The following is a 20,967-nucleotide window of genomic DNA, read 5'->3' on the forward strand; positions in this document are numbered from 1 at the left end:
AGCACCGGGCACCTTCCAAAAGAGAGAAAGATAAATATCTCCATGTGGAAAGATGAAAAAGAGAGCCACATGAAAAATGAAAAGGAGAGAGAGAGAGAGAGAGAGAGAGAGAGAGAGAGAGAGAGAGAGAGAGAGCGAGAGAGAGAGAGAGAGAGAAGAAGAACTTTTCTTTCATTTTGCCGCTGGTCCTTCACAAACAAACTGAGCATCTTCGTAGATTCTTCCTAACGTGACTTGCTTGAAAAATTAGAGAGACATACTGGCTTGATTTCTGGGTGTGGGTAGCTGTTGTTTTTTTTGTTTCTTCTCATGTGACATTAGGGGCTTGCGGACGTCGATGACAGAGACCTCGACAAGGTGGCACTTCTCGAGACCAAGTATGGTGATGGGGACTTTGGGCCCCGACCCTTTCGGCTCTACTACTACCTCATTTTGGTTGGTGATGTCTCATCATGTGTCCGAGTTTGTTTTCCTTGCAAGGGTGGCTCCCTGATCAGCCCATGTATGATGGGGATGCTCTAGTAATTGGTGTCCGGTCTTGCTAGGATGGGGTGGTTCCCCTATGTAGCCGATGTACTAGGTGGTGTATCTCTAGTTGTTTCGGTTGTTGGCCTCGCTCAAGTTGAGCATGTCTGATGTAATTTTTGTTGATTAGATGATATATCCACCCACTCTTTGTGGGTTTTGCACCAAAAAAAAGGAATTGGAAAAACAATGTGCTTTCTAGTTCTTGCAAATGCATCGCAATGTGTCTTCCGAATGGTACAATACATCGCCACAATGCATAGTAGCGCATGTGTAGAGCACGAGAAAATAGATGCATGCACATTGCATATGAATTGGACCCTCATTGTCATGGAATCATTGTGAGGTGACAAGGGATTAAGGAGTTTGATCCTATGATGTGAAGTATTAAATCATTTAAATTTTCTTTAATATTTTTATTTGTGAAAGAATTATTTCTTTTAAGGGATTCATAATGTCGATTTCATTAAATCGCTCTATTATTTCTATGATTATAAAACCTACTTTTTCTTATAAAAGCATTAAAATATTGCCCCAGAGAAACAAATTTCGTTACTACATAGAACCGACAGTCCACAACTATTCATTCCCACTACTTCAATTATCAACCCTCATATACATGTTTAGTCACCACACCTAGTGTGCTTTTTACAGTTATAAACCTGTTGAGAAGTCGTAGACGCATGTTCTACCACAACCAGTTTGTCCTTGCCTTTTTCCATAGCTCCCACTCAGAGCCCACCAACACACTATCACATACGCAGTTAATAGAACAAGAGTACCCGACTAAGTGAGTCTCTTCAAGAAGACTCGCCTATTTTAAATTGGTTTCAGTGGCCATCTATATTTGGCATCGTAATCTCGTGCTAGTAGACCTATCTCATCGCCAGATCCGATAACTTTTCCCATATGGTTACGACAAAAAATATGGATCCTCCCTTCCCTCGAACTTATGAGCAATCATCCCTCCAGGGTTGGGATGCAATGACGCACCGTCTTGATCACCTAACTCTCAATAGGCTACCTTATATGTCGTTTTCAATGCATAGCATAGGTGTCACCATCTTTTCAAGCAGATCAGATTTTAATACACTCGATTGAGCTCCATCCCAGTCCCATCCCGTTTTTTAACACACCTTGACCAGAACCTTGAAAATTATACACTCGGTTGAGTTTGTCCCAGTCCCATCCCATTTTTTAACACACCTTGACTAGAACCCTGAAAATTATACACATTCTGGTTTGAACATTGGTAATATCCTCCCCTTTGTTTTCAACAACTAAGAGCATTTTAAGTTTGCCCTTATTTTCACAATTTATTATCATTTAACCCTAGGCATCTGTCTACCCCCCTTAAGTAGACTCAACATAAGTTTTGAACTTAGAGCCATCCGATATTAACGTCTTCACAAGGCAAAAATGACCCATGAGATCAAAACATTACACTACGATGAATCTGATACAATGTCTAAGTACCCAAAAACATGACAAGGAAGTATCAAAAGAAGGTACTATAGAATTCAAATTTGCTTGGCAGCTAGCTGGAACTACTTAGGAAAAGAGTGGGGTCTGGTAGTAGTTAATGAGTGCCCATACATCACAATGTGGGTGTTTATGTGGGGAGACATAAGGTAAGAGTTGAGACACAAACCAGAGCGTTGGTATCTCACTTGCTGAAGGATCCTTTTTAAAGTCGATCATGGGCCGACATGGTGCTCAGTGATATGTATGCATGCATGCATAAAAGTATCATGAGATCAACATCTGACATTGTGTGTGTGTGTGTGTGTGTGCGCACGCACGTGCGTGCGCCCACCCATGCCCGTGCACCATAGCCTAATAGGCAGTAGACCCATAGAGTATGGGCCTACTACTTAATAATTGTACATAATTTAGTCGGATCAAATCTGACTCCTGGCCAATTGTGAGTAACTAGAGATTTGCATATACATGAAATCAAGTCCCTTTTTATTGAGCCCGTTATTGCGTATAAGAGTGCACATTTCTTCATACGCTATGAATATGTCAGAGGAAAGTAAACAATGAGAAACACCATGCCAAGACATGTGTGCAAGGCATTCTATACGCTTGACAAACTCAGATGCAAGTAGACCCAAATTATCTTGTTTCCAAAAAAAAAAAAAAAAAAAGTGGAAAAGCTTCCTATAAAGGGTGGTGACAGAGTGAAATCATTATTTAAGTAATTGGTATGGGTGACAAACCACCTATCGTTCCTTATTTCCCTATGCAACTAAGTTGGCTTAATTCTTAAGAAAGAAAGATATATGTCACTAAGAAACTCCACGAATTGCGAATTATTAATCGTCAACAAATCATCCATGGAGCACTATGTGTGATTAAATTAAGAGAGTAGTCCTACCCTATCCACATGCCATCATCTTCACTAACCATTTATATGCAAAAAAGAATAGATATAGGTTACACACTATCTAAGAGCAAGAGAATCCCATGGGAATGCCCATAATCTATTTATAACAAGTCCCACCTAATTGAATGAAACGATGATTAAGGATCCATATCATATATTGCCCAAGATTAGCCTCATCAAAATTACGAGGTGGTTGGAGCTTACATTTTTTTAACCTAGCATGCTCGTCTGCAAAGTGAAATACTCTTATACCCTAGAGATTTCTTGCGCGTAAAAGCTAGTGAGATTAATTCTTATAGACCATGAAGAAGGCCAAACGTACCCATAAGTGGGATATTCTCATAGCACTGCATGATGTCTGCAGTGAAGATACTAAATAGGTCCTGGGGTAGATTAATAAACACATCTGCTAAGCTTTTTACTAGCCAAAACGGCAATACTCAATATTCTAAAACTGTTTTAAGTCTCTCCTTTTTGTAGCACGGATTTCTTCAAGTTCAAGCAATACTAAATTCAAGCACCCCAAACGTCATTCGTAATATTAGTAAAAACCCCTTTGAATGCATCGGAGATCCAACGAAATATATGTATGTGAACTTTATAAGTAGGGAATAGGACCGAAACATTAGACGACCCCAACTCATATCCCAATCCCCTCATCTCTTCAATGAGAAGGGTTGCAATCCTTCTAGGTAAGTCTTGGAGTTTATCAAACTCCTCACAGTTAAGTCGACATGTAGCTTGTGCAACAACCAATTGTTTGCATATAGTTGTTGCCGTGTTAGGTGCTTTATCTAAGCCAAAAAACAAACCAATGCTCTGTACTATTAGATAATGAGCTCATCACCTCAGGTGTGAACCAACTTTGAGGCATCTCATTTTGTCACAAAAGAGAACACCCAATGCACGGGCAAGTTCTATTGAATTTCCTGCTCCAGTTGGAGCTTTCATTAGGAAGAGAATGGGGTCTAGGAGGGCCTCTTTATTTGGCATTTTAAGGAAGTCAAACCTTTAGTGTTAAGAAATTCATCAAAGGACAACTTTTGAATTTAAATAGGCCAAACAACTAGTTTATTTGAATTCAAAATTTCCCCCCGAAATGGAATTCAAAATCTAGCGGGTAAAACCATATCATGTAGCATATCTATGGAAAGAGCTCAACGTGTAGATTGCAAATCTATGATCTCCGCTCAAATCAAAGATCATATGCGGAGTTATAAAAGGCCAAAAATCATAAAGTTGTTCACCTCCTTTTTGGGGGGAAAAGTGCATCGTTTGACCACTCTTACCCATCTCTTACACACTCGCCATTCTTGCACACATGGCGTACACCTATTCATCAAAATGTTAATCACCTCCATAAGCTCATGGCAAATAAATTGTCCCTCCTACACCCCATCCTCTTCCAAATGAAGGCCAAGTCAGTCAGACACTCCAGAAAAGCGGCAAAGGCTAGATGTGCATTAAGCGGGTGAAGAGAAATATGATTAAGACCCTTACTAAGAAGGCCTCTAATTATAGAATCCACAATAATCTTCAAATCAGTACTGTAAACATGTTCACCAAAATCACCAAATTTCTTATAGTAGTTAGGAAACATATATCCAACTAGTATACCTGCCAAATGCCAGGTGCCTGTATTCATCAAAGATAAATCCCATACTTTAGATGACATAAAGATTTCATTCACCAATAGATATGTAAGTTTTAGCCTAGAAAAGGCCAAGTAGGCATCATTGTTGTGCTCATAGAGTAGATATATAGCCAAGTATGAGCAACGAATCATAATCCCATCAACCCTCCTGGGCCAACAGTCAACCCCTAATTTGTTTGGTAAGCCTCATTTGCTAGGAACTTAACAAAGGCCCCAAAAAAACAATTTTTATTATCCGCATAGAACCAACAGTATGCAACTATTCATTCCCACTACTTCACTTATCAACCCTCATATACATGTTTAATCACCACACTTGGTGTGGTTTTTACATTTATAAACATATTGAGAAGTTATAGACGCCTGTTCTTCCACATCCAGTGTGTCCTTGCCTTTTTCCATATCACATACGTAGTTAACAGAACAATAGTATCCGACTAAGTGAGTCTCTTCAAGAAGACTCACTTGTTTTAAATCGATTTCAATGGCCATCTATATTCGGCAACGTAATTTGGTGTTGGTGGACCCATCTTATCGCCAGATCTGATAACTTCCCCCATCTGGTTAGGACTTATGAGAAATCATCCCTCCAAGGTTGGGATGCAATGACCTTATGAAAAATTATGAGAAATCATCCCTCCAAGGTTGGGATGCAATGACCCACCGTCTTGATCACCTAACTCTCAATAGACTACCTTATATGTTGTTTTCAATGCATAGCATAGGCGTCACCAGCTTTTTAAGCAGATCAGATTTTAATACACTCAATTGATCCCAATCCCATCCCGTTTTTCAATACACCTTGACCAAAACCCTGAAAATTATACAGATTCTGGTTTGAACATGGGTAATATCCTCCCTTTGTTTTTAGCAACTAAGAGCATTTTAAGTTTGCCCTTATCTTCACAATTTATTCTTATTTTTAACCCTAGGCATCTGTCTACCCCCCTTAAGTAGACTCAACATAAGTTTTGAATTCAGAGCCATCCGATATTAACGTCTTCACAAGGCAAAAATGACCCATGAGACCAAAATATTACACTTGGAGATGAATCTAAGACAATGTCTAAGTACCCAAAAACTTGATAAAGAAGTATCAAAAGATGGTACTATAGAATCCAAATTTGCTCAGCGACCAGCTGGAATTGTTTAGGAAAAGAGTGGGGTTTGGCAGTAGTTAATGAGTGCCCATACATCACAATGTGGGTGTTTATGTGGGGAGACATAGGGTAAGAGCTAATACATAGACCAGAGCGCTGGTATCTCACTTGCTGAAGGATCCTTTTTAAAATCTATCATGGTCCGGGATGGTGCTCAGTGATATGTATGCATGCATGCATAGAAGTATCAAGAGATCAACATCTGACATTGTGTGTGTGTGTGTGTGTGTGTGTGTGTGTGTGTGTGTGTGTGTGTGTGCGCGTGCGTGCGCGCGCGTGTAAACAAAAGCAAGGAGGATGGACTGTAGTCCTTATAATCACTTCAAGAACTCTTCGAATTTTGATCTAAAAAAGTGAAGGAGTTTTTATTGTGCCCTTATTTGTGTTGCAGTTACTATGTTCAGGAAAAATGTTTTTGCCAAACCCTATTGGAGACCTCTCTCTCTCTCTCTCTCTCTCTCTCTCTCCACGCACTCATGTTCCACGTGAGGTAGGTCAATTGTACTTCAAAAGAATCCGACTTTGCTTTGCCGAAGCTACAACATGCAATGTGCACACTATTTGGGGCTAGAAGAACAATGATGCCTCAAGGTCCCCAACATAAGGTTTTACCTCAACTTTGCTCGGTGAGTGAAAACATAAAGAGTTGAGGGCTAGGTCTACATTTGTAGAAAGAAAAGAGGAGTTTCTTTATGACCTTTAAAAGGCAAAGTAGAATCACCCTTCATGTTGTAGCCTGGTTGTCACCACGAGGAGAAGGGGTCATTTGTGGAAGATTCAGCTCACTATGTGGCAACCTACCCGACCTTGGGGTGGTGGTGTTTGGATAGCTGGTTGGCTTGGATTTGTGTCTGTTTGGACATGATGTGATGTTGTTGGGTGATCCCATAGCGTGGCTCCAATTCGTCTCTGTTTGGCCCTGATGTGATGTTGTTGGGTGATCCCCATATTGGGGGTGGTGTTCCGAGTGAGGGCATTGTCTTGGATGAAGGAAGCACACTCAACAGTGGTGGCATCCCAGTCACTGTTCGGGAAAAATTATTCTCACAAACATACAAAATTCCCTTTGGGGTAGATTCAAAGAGGAAATTTTGCAAAATAAATGGCATTTTTCACAATTTTACTCTATTTTCTTAAATTTTCCAAGCGGATTTTCTCCTTCTTCCCCTCCCTTCAAGCGACTGATTTGGATTTTCAACCGGCTCAAGGCTAAGCTGAGGCACACTTTTCCCGAACATGGATCCCAGTCCTCTCTCATTTTATTCTATAGATTGGTGTCTATGCTTGACTGCTTATTCAACAATGCTCACTTGGGTTGTTTTTTTCTCTTGATTGTTAATAGATTTATTGGAAGTTTCCTATGAATGGTTTGGGTTTGGGCTCCATGTAAAATCCCCTTGAACTTTATGAGTTGTATGGTCTCTTTGTGTAGCAGTGGGTTTGGGGGCTCTTGTAAAAGCCCTCGGGACGATGCCTTGTTAGCTTGGTAGTGGTCTGATGTAATTTTTTGGAACTCCATGGCTCTTTTTGAGCATGGAGGATGTATGGTTTCTATTTTTAATTTATTTCAACCCCACCCATCCGCTCTTGTTCTTGCGCATCTCCCCCTCCTCCCGTGTGCGCCCTCATTTGTGGTGGGATCACCCCGTCCCCCCCTCTCCCCCCTTCTTGTCGCTATAGCACAATCTGCTCATCAACCTCAGATCGTCTCCTCTCACTCTTTCTCGAGTATGCATTAGTTTTCTATTTGCTCATACTAAGCTAACCAGTGCACTATTTCGTGAGTAGAGAATGGTCGTCGCCAGCCTTGCAAAGGGACCACACTCACTAGATTCTAAGCTTAAGGCTTGCCGCTATCGGCATCGTGTTAACCCTCATGGCTCACGGACACCCTATCACCTACGACAGACGTTCTAACCTATGGCGGACATTGTATTATTTATTTGATAGAGTCAGATACCGGGCTTGTCAGTCCAATAGGAAAAGGGTAAGAGTGATCGCCGATGAGAGGCACACTCTAACTGGAACATTCAAGGGATTAGTTGGTTAAGCATGGGCGCCCAAGTGTGAATGGGGCGAGCTCATATAAAAGTCAACTTAACCTAAAATTCACTCATTCTCTCATTTGTGCAATAGAAGAGTGCTCTTGCTCCATCTCCATCTCCATCATCTTCTTCTTCACCTCCTTGTGTGTTTGTGTATGTGTGTGTGTGTGTGTGTGTGTGTGTGTGTGAGAGAGAGAGAGAGAGAGAGAGAGAGAGAGAGTGCGATCGAGCATTGCAGCGGCACAGCGGCGGTGAGGCGGTTGAGCGCGGCGTAGCGGCATCTCCTTCTTCTTCGCGGCGAGGAATCCTCCACGAAGCAAGCGTAGAGCAGTGAGTGACACACCATCGCCTTCTTTGAGCTTACTAGTTTAGGCTTGTTGTGTGCTTGGAGCCATTTGTGGCTCGCACACGGTGTATCGGCAAGTTCCTTGCATTGACACGTACGACATACGCGCACATTTTTGGCGCCGCTGCCGGGGAGTGCCATACATGAAGCTCGAGTAGTACTTTGTGCTTCTCCGTGGTGCAATTTCTATTGTAGGAAAGGTAAGGAAGGAGTGTGTGTGTGTTGAGAAGAGGGATTTGGTGTTATACTGTGTGTTTTTTTTATTAATGGAGTTTTCAAAGGTTGTGTGTTTATTCTGTGTGTATTAAGGTAGTTAGTTTTCTTTGTTAATAGAGATTTCAAAGGTTCTGTGTTTATTCTCTGTGTATTAAGGTAGTTAGTTTTCTGTGTAGAGTAAGTAGGAAGTAGATTAGTGAGAGTTAATAGAGTGTGTTAGTGTGTAAGAGTAGGTTTATTAGTTAGAAGTAGGTAGAGAGAGTGTGTGTGTGCTCTTGTATAGGCCGCGGCAGTCTTATCCTTTAAAAATTTTAAAATTTTTTTAAAAAAATTTAAAGGTAGGACCGGGATCGGGAATATCTCCCAGACCCAAGCCCAAGCTCACGCTCAAGCCTAGGCCTCAGTCGCCTTTTAAAAAAACGAATTTTAGCTTCACACGTAGCTAAAAATTGATTTTTGAGGACCAACGGAACATCAGATGCCCGAAAATTGTGCTGTAAAGCACACAGCGACCCTTTAAGTGATATGCTCGTTTCGAGCTATCACACACTTCAATCAAAAAAATCAAACATTAAAAAAACATTAAAAAAACATCAAAAACAAAAAAAATCAAGTAAAAAACGGGGTGCAAAACACCCACAAAACAAAGCAAGTAACCTTTGAGGGTACTTGCCGACACTTGTAGGGCACCCAAAGCACATGTATCTATGCTCTAGTCGTGTGCTAGAGTCCGAACAACTAGCTAGTGCTTCGATTTACGGGGGTACTCACTATCCTTCCACGCTAGGGTCTACGCCCTCGGCGGGGACCCAAGGTAGTGCAACCCAAGACCCAAATATAGCGGCTAGCGACTCTTCCTCTGACTACGATATTATGGAAGAGCATTTTACACAAAGCCCCAAGGGAACAAATGAAACCGTGCCTAGCTGGGCCCAACAACCTGAAACTAGTGTTTTTAGCCGTTTGATGGAAACTTTTAGTAGAGGTACGCGCTCTGAACCTACGGCTAGTGAAATAAACGAAGGGGGTGGGGAAGTAGAATCACCATTCACATCTCCTGTAGACCCCACACTCCCTCAGAGTATCCACATGGACATTCTACCTACCTCATTTAATGAGGGCCCTACCGAGCTACCACCTTCCAAAGTCGCCTCTAAGGTAGCGGTGACTAAAAGTCAAAACACGAGAAGCAACATTGCATCCACCTCACGGAAACCCTCTAGTACACCAAGTTTGGACGGGGTATTTCTCAATGAAAATTGGGAATATGACTAGCTACACACGGAGACTTTGACAGACCTATACATGGGCTACACATACCATGTGGGTTGGTTAGAAGTTGTACAATCCACATCAGTGCCACTAGTCTAGAGGAACAACAACACATGATCTGCAATGTCATCCATAGGATTATCCAGTCCGAGAGGCAAAATCGAGTAATAAACATACCTTCGACGGGTCCTATGCAATTTTTAGACACGGGCAAAGGGAAACAACCCACTCTATCACAAATGGAGACTCCCCCAGTGAGTCCCATCGATCCCCCATATGTTGTTTCGCCAGGGGTCTCAATGCAATCTGAGCCCACAAGTGATAGCTTTACTTTTCCAAGTCTAGCTCAGCTTTTCCTGGATGACACCACGGATACCATGCCTACCCCAATGATGGGCATGCCAAGAAACACACCATGGACCTCGTTTGTTAGTAAAGCACCGCTATATGGTAGCTCAATGCCTACAACAGTACCTACAAGTGTGTACCAATCGTACGCACCTATGGCTCACACTCATGTAGTCCCTACCCCTCCCATTGTTTCAACTACCTATGCTCCACAACCACAATACACAAGTTCTTATTCCCATCGGACTATACCGGCTAGCATTAGCATGTCACATCCGATGTCTGCTATGCCTAGGGCCACCCATATGAACTATGGACCACCACATGGCACAACATCGTACCCAACGTGGAACCCAAGGGCTTCCTACGTGCCAAGCCCGATGCCAATACCTACTCCACATGTAGTCTCTGGAGCACCTCCACCCACGATGCCTACTCACTTAGGTGACTTGGCAACATTTGCTCAAGCTATTGGTCGATCTATTGCTGAGAATATGCGTAACCCGCCTGATAGAGAGCCTAGAAGTAAGGCAGTACAAATAGCCAAGCTCACACAAAAATTTAGCGGAGACGGGGATGTGAGGAAGCATATCGAAGTGTTTGAACAAATATGCGATTCTCTAGGACAACACAATGACCTACATAAGAGCAATGCTTTAAGCCTAACCTTAAGTGGAAAGGCTGGGGATTCGTATAGAACCCTAAGGGTGGAAGAAAAAATGATTTACCCTACTCTTAGGAGACTGTTCTTAAAGGAATACATACGAGAGGGAGTGCTTTGGGGTGTAGCCTCTCAGCTCCAGAAAGCCCAACGAGAGGAAGGAGAGTCGGTGAGAGACTTTATAAGTCACTTGAAGCATTTGAATTCTCGCTGTAATCCAAATGAGCGCTTCAACAATAACCAATTGCTTGATAGATTCATTAGGGGGTTACGACATGAGGATATCTACAATGGCCTAGTCATTAGAGGTATCACCACTTGGGAAGCAGTCACCACCAATGCGATCCAATTGGAGCATAATTAATGATTCAAGGAGAAAGAGTGTCTGATGAGCCTAAATCTATTAGCTCGCAAGCATCAGGGCATCAGCCAATGACCATAAAGCCTATTGCTAAGGAGACAAAGATATCTGAGATGACTTTAGCAGATCTCACCAAGGCTATTCAAGAGAGTCTTAGAGAAAATCGTGCTCCGCAAAACAATCATATGTATCCAAGAAGGGAGCAGCAATGGTGCTCAGTATGCTATGGACCGCATAGTACCAGTGAATGCCCTACTTTTAGAGTAAAATTCAATGGGAACTACAATGCATGTGGGAGGCATGGTCATCAAGCTAAGGATTGCATAGTATTTAAGCGTGCGATGGCCAATAGACCAACCTTAGCATGGACAGACACACCTCGAGTGTCTGCCTTGATGCCGGCCCCACCTCTTGAACAAACAGCACAACACATGGTCCCTAGGGCCCAAAATGTTGTTCAAACAACACCCTTACCACCTCTAGTGCTAGGACCGCAACCACCACATCCGAGAATCACTTCTGTGAATCAAGTGGGTTGTGAGTCATCTATTTCTTGTTTGGAAGGCTATGAGGAAGATATAGATCCTAATATCGCCTATGGGATGGATGTGCTTGAAGAAAGTCCACAATACTACATGGAGGACTATTGGGGACAAGTCAAACATGTATATCAAGTAGCTGCTCTTGCGGCAAGAGGCCAAAATATCAATTACACCGCTAAGAGACCACCTCTTCAATGCTATGAGTGTGGAGGTCCACATCATGTAGCCGAGTGTCCTATTAGGCTACAAAAGAACGCCACACTAATGCAAACCAATCAAGCGAGCACGTCTACAATGCCGATACTCATGTGTAATCGATGTGGCATAGATCATTTGATTGCCCAATGTCCAAATAATCCAAATGCACCGAAGATCACGCCATTAAACTTGATTGAAGTTACCGAGGAGCCATCACCAAGTACACCTGTGGTACCAGTAAACGTACTCACACGATCAATGCTCCAAAAACAAAATTATATTCTTGAGGAAAGAGACACGGCATCAATTACCCAATCTCAGAAAAAGAAGAAAACACGAAGAAAGAGATCGCAAAAAGCAGCGAAGTCAGACCCCAGTTCAAAGACCAACATAGGGACTGGTGACGACCCCGTATATATGAACGACGCTGAAGAAGATTCTGATTCAGGTGAAACCATGGAGACCAAAACGACCACTAACATAGAAACCAACAAGGAAGATCTTCATGAGCCACAATGGCCAGGATCCAAAAAGAAGATAGGAACGTACCCAAACCCTACAGAGGAGATTGAGCGAGTCAAGCAATTAAGGAGTTTGGTAGAAGATACCCAAAGGGATCTAGAACCAGCACCTAGGAAGATCCAAATTACAGACACCGTGTTCCCTACGCAACAACAACCTCACCAAGTCCATAGACCCTTGGACATACCTAGTGTCATCCAAGAAGAAAGTGACTTAAAGTCATGGGAAAGTGGGCGTACTCAATTCTTGATGGAAAGAATGTTTACAGAGGGACTACTTGATCCTATCGAAGAAATGGAGATCCCATCTTCCCCACGTCAAGGGACTTGAAAAGCCAAAAGGTGCCGTTAAACATTGCCAAATTGATGGATTTCATGTCTTCAGAAGTTAGAACCACCATCATGTCCAAACCATATAAAGACCCCGAGCTAGTCTCAACCCTTCGAGCCTTCCTCAATGGAGAACTGAAGTTTGGGCTACCACAATTTGCACAGATGGATGGAGCTGGGGAGATGCCAATAGAGGAGGAACACTTAGATCCACAACCCAACTTAGATGAGAACCTTGTTATAGAAATACCTGTTAACAAGTTGGGACAATACTTTGAGGGTGATGAATCTAATGCGACTATACCAATCACTACTAAGGGATTAACTGTGAAGGGAATCCTTGATGGTGGTGCTGGGGTTAGCATTATGACTAAAAATTGCTGGGAAACTATGGGAAGACCTCACCTTGCGACCACAACCATAGTAGTGAAGATGGCCAATGGGTCTATTGTTAAACCTATTGGGATGCTAGAAGATCTCAAGATCAAGGTCTTTGGACATAAAATAAGGATTACCTTTATTGTTATGGATTTCTCCAAACACACTATGGCATCGGAGATGATCTTAGGACGTGCTTTCATGAGGGAAGCAAAAATGGTGCATGACTGGTCTAAAAACCATGTCTACTTGCAGTTCCAAGATTCTGTCATTCGAGTGGATCTTGTGACAGGTCGAGCACATCCTCTAGGAAACAGGTTTATAATTGATCATAGATCTGACACCACAGTTAACTTGGCCCCATTGCAGTATTGTTACACGTGTAAAGCGGACACTGATGTTGGGGAAGATTCTCCTTATATGGATGTACTACCTGGGATGACTGAGTCGGACAATGTGGATTGGGTCCACCTAGCAGCAACCATAGACACTTGGGGAAATAGGGGGACGACCTGGGTAACACCTGAGGGGGATAAAATACCACCACTTGTACCCTTAAACATGCTAGAAGCAATGCATATAGCTTCTAATGATCTACAAGATGAAAGTTTGACTGGCATTGAAACCAGTAGCGCCTCACAAGACTATAGCCCACACGATTTGGGGTCAGAATCATCAATTGAAATTGAATCTGAGGACAAAGAATCTGAGTTAAATCTTAGTGCAAATGTGGGGACAAACCATTCAGGGCCCAGTGGTAACCTAGATGATAATCTATCCAAGGGAGCAGAAGACACAAGTAGTGATTCATCTAGTGAGTCTTCACTAGAAATCGACCGTAATCGAGAATTAAACAAGAAGAGTAAGAGATATAAGAGGCGACGATATCGAGCAAATGTGCGTGCTAGAATAAATGAAAAGAAATCTACTGCAGAATGGCTTAACTATATAGGGGCATGTGATGCTCATCGAAAGTTGGTAGATAACTAGGGTGAATACCTTCAAAGCGTTATGTGGTGTAGTCCACAACCCATTGACATCGCACAACTAGAGGCTACAGAGAAGCCAAAGTTGAGCCGTACCGTAAGGAGACGACAAAATCGAGAGTTAGCTCAACAACAAAAGGAATCAGAAGTTAAATCACAGTCCACAGAACAACAGGACCCCACAGACTTACACCCTGCACCTGAACATTTCAAATCCTATACCACAGAGGAACGTAAGGTTGTGTATACAAAGGCTCAAAGAAAACCTCGATGGGAGCAATGGAGTCTATGATGGTCTAGCGATAGTTAAGGAAATAGAGTTAGCAGACCCAGGAGAAGAGTCTAAACCTGTTTTCATTGCCCAAGATCTGACCGAGACTGAGGTGTGTGTACTTAAAGAACTTCTCAAGGAATTCAGGGATATATTTGCCTGGACTTATCATGATATGAAAGGTGTTCCACCTTCCGTGGTGCAGCACACAATCCCCATGAATAGCATGGCTAAACCAGTTCAGCAACGACCCTACCCAATGAATCCTAAATATGCAAAGATCGTTCAAGAAGAGATTGAAAAGCTTGTGGAATGCGGATTCATATACCCTATTGAGCACTCAGAATGGGTGTCTCCAATAGTGATTGTGCCAAAAAAGAATGGGAAACTCAAAGTGTGCGTGGATCTCAAGAAGTTCAATGCCGCCACTAGGAGGGACCATTATCCCTTGCAATATTCAGAACATGTGCTTGAAAGGGTTGCAGGGAAGGAAGCTTATAGCTTTTTGGATGGGTACTCTAGCTACAATCAAATCACAATTGCGCTGGAGGACCAAGCTAAAATAGCCTTTATAACCAAATTTGGAGTGTTCGCATTTCGTGTTATGGATTTTGGCTTAACCAATGCCCGGCTACCTTTCAAAGATTAATAAACACTGCTTTTAGAGAATATTTGAGGGAGTTTTGTGAAGCTTTCTTAGATGACCTTTGTGTTTATTCCTCTTGGAAAGAACATCTATCATGCTTACAAAAAGTGTTTGAGAAGTGTAGATTGTATCGCATCTCCTTAAACCCTTTCAAATGCCAATTTTGGGTTAAACATGGAGTCATTTTAGGGCATATAGTGTCCAAAAATGGGATTTCCACAGATGAGAGCAAAATTAAAGCCATTGCAGAATTGCCACCACCTACAAACTATAAAGGAGTTCAAAGGTTCATGGGCCATGTTGGTTATTACCGACGGTTTATTTTAAACTTTGCCGAGATAGCTCGTCCTTTGTACAATCTTCTTATTGAGTTCCAATGGACTACAGAGTGTGACCATGCTTATGAGTCATTGAAAAAGACCTTGACTAGCGCTCCTATTCTATGAGTGCCCGATTGGAATGTAATTTTTCATGTGCATATTGATGCATCGAACTTTGCTATTGGGTGTGTTCTAGCTCAACGAGGAGAACATAAACTGGACTACCCCATTAGCTTTGCAAGTCGTCAGTTGAATGATGCCGAAAGAAACTACACCACTACAAAGCGATAAGGTTTAGGTATGATTTATGCAGTGAAGAAATTTCGCTACTACCTTCTGGCCAACAAGTTTGTGTTCTATGTTGATCATCAAGCCTTGTTGTATCTAGTAAATAAACCTTGTTCCACGGGAATAATTACAAGATGGTTGTTAATTCTCCTTGAGTTTGATTTTACCATTGTGGTGAGACCTGGTAAAAGACATGTCATGGCTGATCATTTGTCTCGCATACCCAATGGTGAAGCCCCTACTGGAGTCGATGATGAATTGCCCGATACTTCTCTATTCCTAGTCGAAACCATACCTGAATGGAGTGAGAAGATTGTGAACTTTCTAGTTAATGGTTTTCCACCCAAAGAGCTTCGTAAGGACATAGCTCGAAAACTGTTAAAAGAATGTGAACCTTACTCTCTCTTGCAGGGACTCTCTACAGGCTAGGGAAGGATGATATTCTTAGACGTTGTGCACGTGAGGATGAGTATTTATACATACTGCAAGAAGCCCACATGGGTATAGCCAGAGGACATTTCTGAGGAGAACTAGCAGCTAGAAAGGTATTGCAATCAGGCTATTGGTGGCCAACCTTATTTAAGGATGCATCACTTTTTGCAAGAGGATGTGATGAATGCCAACGTTACAAGATCACACAACAAAAGGATAGGATGCCCTTACATCCTGTTAAAGTGACTCAACCATTTGAGAAATGGGGTTTAGACTTTGTAGGCCCAATTAGTCTAGCAGCTCGTAGCACTCAATCTCGATATATTATCATTGCCACTGACTATGTGACAAAGTGGGCGGAAGCCAGGGTGACACGTAAGGCCGATGCAAGGTCAACTGCCAAGTTTCTCTTTGAGAACATTGTTACAAGATTTGGTTGTCCCTTTGAGATTGTGAGTGACAATGGTACTCATTTTATAAATGGAGTAATAAAAGAACTCACTACCAACTTTATGATAGCTCACCATAAATCCACACCTTATTATCCACAAGCAAATGGCCAAGCTGAGAGCACCAATAAGACCTTAATCTCTATCTTAACCAAAATGGTGGAAGCTCATCGCACAGATTGGGATTTAAATCTTACATCAGCTCTATGGGCTTATCGTACTGCGTATAAAGTTGCCAGTAACTGCACACCATTCAAGATGGTGTATGGCCAAGAATCGGTTATGCCATGGGAGTTTGTCGTTCCTAGTCTTCGAGTAGCTTCTCAAGAAGGTTAGGATGGTAACCCTTTAGTTGAGCGATTATATATCCTTGAAAGGCTAGATGAAGAGAGGCAATTAGCTGTGCAAAATGCACTTGTGGAGAAAGATAGGAGGAAGAAATGGTTTGACCATCATCTAAAGAACAAAGATATCAATGTTGGTGATAAAGTCCTTATGTATGGAGTGCGTAACAAAAAGAAAAAGTTGAAATATGTAGGAAAAGGACCATATAGAGTATGTGAGATCACCCCACAAGGAACCATTCGTGTGGAGACTCTTGATGGAGTTGAAACCATTGGATTCCTCAATGGGAGCAAATTTAAAAGATACTATGATCCTTTAAGCCAAGAGGAGTTGCGTGCCATCCATACAAAAAAGGCAGCCAAGACACAAATAGAATTGAAGAAGATACAAGCTCAAGCTGAGGCTAAGGAGCAACAACAACGTATAAGACAACAACGAGAGGCTAACTTTGGAGTCACACATGCATTCCACGTTGAAATCGACGAGGATTGGTTGGACTCTGACACACCTCTACGATACCCTATTGAGCTAAATAGCACCTATGGAAAAGTGCTATATAACGCCTTATTGGACACGGGTGCTAAATATAATCTGCTATCATATGGGGTGTGGTGTCAGTTAGGGAAGCCACCTCTATCTGAGAGTATTATCCAAGTCAAGGGTGTCAACAAGAAAAAAACTACGGTTTTTGGAATCTGGCACGCTTCTGTCAGTTATGACAATGGGGTTGTAGCTCAAGACTTTTTGGTCATGCCTGTTGGAACTATGGAGGGTAATATAAACCTAGGACGTACGTGGATGATAGCCACCAAATGCACTATTGATTGGGGGACTGGGGGTGTCACAATGCAAAAACCAACTCTTATCTCTACCACTCAAGCCATAATCCCTGAGATATTGCCTAAGGAAATAAAACCCAAGACATTGCATGTCCAAGAGGTTGAACCATACGTCCCCATAGCCCAACTCTCTAGAGCTTCAACTGATGTAGTTGAAAGAAAGCTTGAGACACACAAGAACCATCCTAATATAACAAAGAAAACATACAAGTGGGTCCCTAAAGCCTCTTTAGTAACCATGGCTGATGCTAAAAAATGGAAGCCTCGTAAGAAACGTCCCCCTCACTCCAAGAAATGTAAAGAAACATTGCGTTGGATTTCTAAACAACTATTGGAAGCCCAAGGATACTATGAAGTAAATGATCAAATCTGGGTGCCCAAACGTAAATTGTACTCTTACCTGTCACCGGGCCCATGTGAGCTCAATCCTCTGGCTCCAAAAAAATTTGAAGATCGTGGAAAGGAAAAAATCACAGAATGCGACACACCTGCTCCAGAGCTAGCTTGGGTACCAAAGAAAGAACAATTTGTTCCACATAGCTCAGGAACAGGGAAAGCAAATAAAGCTTCTTGCTCTTCATGTAGTTCCTATACGGAAATAGAAGCTTCGATACAACCTCCACATACCATTGTACATATCCATACAAGCAAGAAAGAGTTTACACCTCCCGTTGTAAGTTCACCACCTACAACGATGTTGCAAATAACAACTTGGAACAACTGGTTTCAAAGGGTGACGACATCATTTCAAACGGTATGATCTACCCAAGGAAGGGGGGAGTGTTTGTTGACATCCATCATTCACTTGCTTCCCTCTCAACCTTTCTCCCTGACCTCTTAATCTTCAATCTTAGGGAATGTATATATAAAGCCTTATACTCACAAAAACAAGATAAAAAAGTAAAAGAGCAAGAGCGACTAGCAACGAGAGAACACCCTATCAGATCCTACACATAAGTCTAAATTCACCATGTCACATCAAGCAACACACAAAAACAACTCATGTTTTAAATACCTAACCAAATCTATTTGTATTCTCAGAGATGGCTAGTTCACCAGAGGCATGCGCTTCTATTTTTTATGAAAGGTACCCTTTTTCTTTTTCTCAAGTGTTTCACATCTGCTACCCTGTACTTTCTTGCGAATGGGATTTGGTAGAGAGACTTGCACGTGAGCGAAATTTTGAGGAGTTAGAATGGCTGATACGTCTATGGATAACTAGTGATCCCTACCCAGTAGCGAATGTTTCTCCGGTGGCACATGCTTATTCTTTTGCACAGATGAGTATCCACGCATCGCGAGGTTCTTGATTAACACGCTTGCGCAAGAGGATGATGAGTAAGAAATAATAGAGACCGAGGAAGACTATGGCCTCACGGAAAATGATTTCGTTTATCTAGATGATGAGGATAGAGGCCTAGCCTTAGGGTGGCCACCCGGTTTATATAATATCCTCTTTCCTTGATTCTAAAAGGGATGACATATAGGTAGGTTAGGGGTCTGGATTGTGTTTTGAGTTTATTTTCTAGGAGTTTTAATTTTTTCACACTAACATGCCTCCTAGAGGTATAGTGCTTGTTTTTTGGATGTGCTAGGTAGGACTTGTATGGATCTCCATCCACATGGATGAGGACATCTGCTTCGACGAAATGAGCAACTCCATACCTCCAGGTGTACTAATTTCCATGATTCATGTTGGTGGATATGTATAATTGCTAATAATGATTTTTCATGGTTTGTTTGAGTGTAATAGTTATGTTTGTTATCTGCCATTATAGATGTATAATTTTGTCTTTGCTTAAGTTGATGGAACTAGAGTTTAATCTTATGGTTGAGCCTTGAGATTAGGAGACCGTGACTTTAGGTTAACTCATTTACTTGACCACTAGGCCTAGCTGATAAAATTATCTGAGTATTTGAGACCTTAGGAATGTTTAAGGCATAGAGAAGCTTGCTCACTTAAACAACAAAACACTAGTGAGAAGCAAAAAACATAAGTGCCACAAATGAAAAATCTAATGCTGGAAGAATAATCCTGGCTTGATTTGGTACTTCACTCACATGTATTGTCTATGGTACTAGAGCCCTAGAGGTTCCCAGTGTGGGCGCTTTTCCTTGAGAAGCAAAAAACCCCGGACATACAAATAAGCACACACGTCAAATGATTGTGAACCAAAGTAAAAAAGAGAAAAAGAAAAAAATGAATGACATTTAAAAGACTTCCATCGAGCTTACAGTTAACATTTCAAGCTTTTGTTTGCAGTTGTGAGAGCTAGTTGGCTAATCAAAGCTGAAAAGCACAATTAGGGAATCTTGCATTTAGATCATCTTCTTAGCTTAGCTAGTACTAGAGTAGTTGTTTTAACCTTAGTCATAGCTAACTAATTGATAGACTCACCCATAAGCCCAAAACTCTTGATTAATTAATTTACTCAATGTGCGATTTAGTTGTCCTTAATGGTAGTCTAACATCTCATAAATCTGGCATTTACTCATTTCCACATGTACTTTACATTCCCCTCATGATTTATGGAAACATAATTCCGAATCTTGCATTTACTCATTTCCACATGTACTTTACATTCCCCTCATGATTTATGGAAATATAATTCCGCTTGCTGAAACAGTGACTTTGCCTTGCAGATTCAAATCCAGATGCTCTACAACATGGACATAACAAGCTTCAACTCAATAGCTTCCGAGGACAGAATCTACATCAGGAAGGGGGGCATGTTAACCCTCACGGCTCATGGACACCCTATCACCTACGACGGACGTTCTAACCTACGGCGGACATTGTATTATTTATTGGTAGAGTCAGGTACCGGGCTTGTTGGTCCAATAGGAAAAGGGTAAGAGTGATCGCCGATGAGAGGCACACTCTAACTGGAACATTCAAGGGATTAGTTGGCTAAGCATGGGCGCCCAAGTGTGAATGGGGCGAGCTCATATAAAAGTCAACTAAACCTAAAATTCACTCATTCTCTCATTTGTGCAATAGAAGAGTGCTCTTGCTCCATCTCCATCTCCATCTTCTTCTTCTTCACCTCCTAGTGTGTGTGTGTGTATGTGTGTGTGAGAGAGAGAGAAAGAGAGTGTGCGATCGAGCATTGCGGCGGCACGATGGCGGTGAGGCGGTTGAGCGCGGCATAGCGGCATCTCCTTCTTCTTCGCGGCGAGGAATCCTCCACGAAGCAAGCGTAGAGCGGTGAGTGACACACCATCGCCTTCTTTGAGCTTACTAGTTTAAGCTTGATCATTCCTGCCCTGTGACCCATTGGAATCTTTGCTTGTACGTTATCTCGACCCCCAATGGTGCACCAAGGTGTCAAAATATATTTCCTTTTGAAACTCTCTCTCCGGTCCACATAGATAGATCGAACAAGTTGTTTTCTGATAGTGAATCATCCTTGAATTTTCATATTTCATTTTGACCTAGAGGCTA

Source organism: Adiantum capillus-veneris, chromosome 16 (assembly GCF_014529385.1).
Source record: "Adiantum capillus-veneris isolate H3 chromosome 16, ASM1452938v2, whole genome shotgun sequence".
NCBI lineage: Eukaryota > Viridiplantae > Streptophyta > Polypodiopsida > Polypodiales > Pteridaceae > Adiantum > Adiantum capillus-veneris.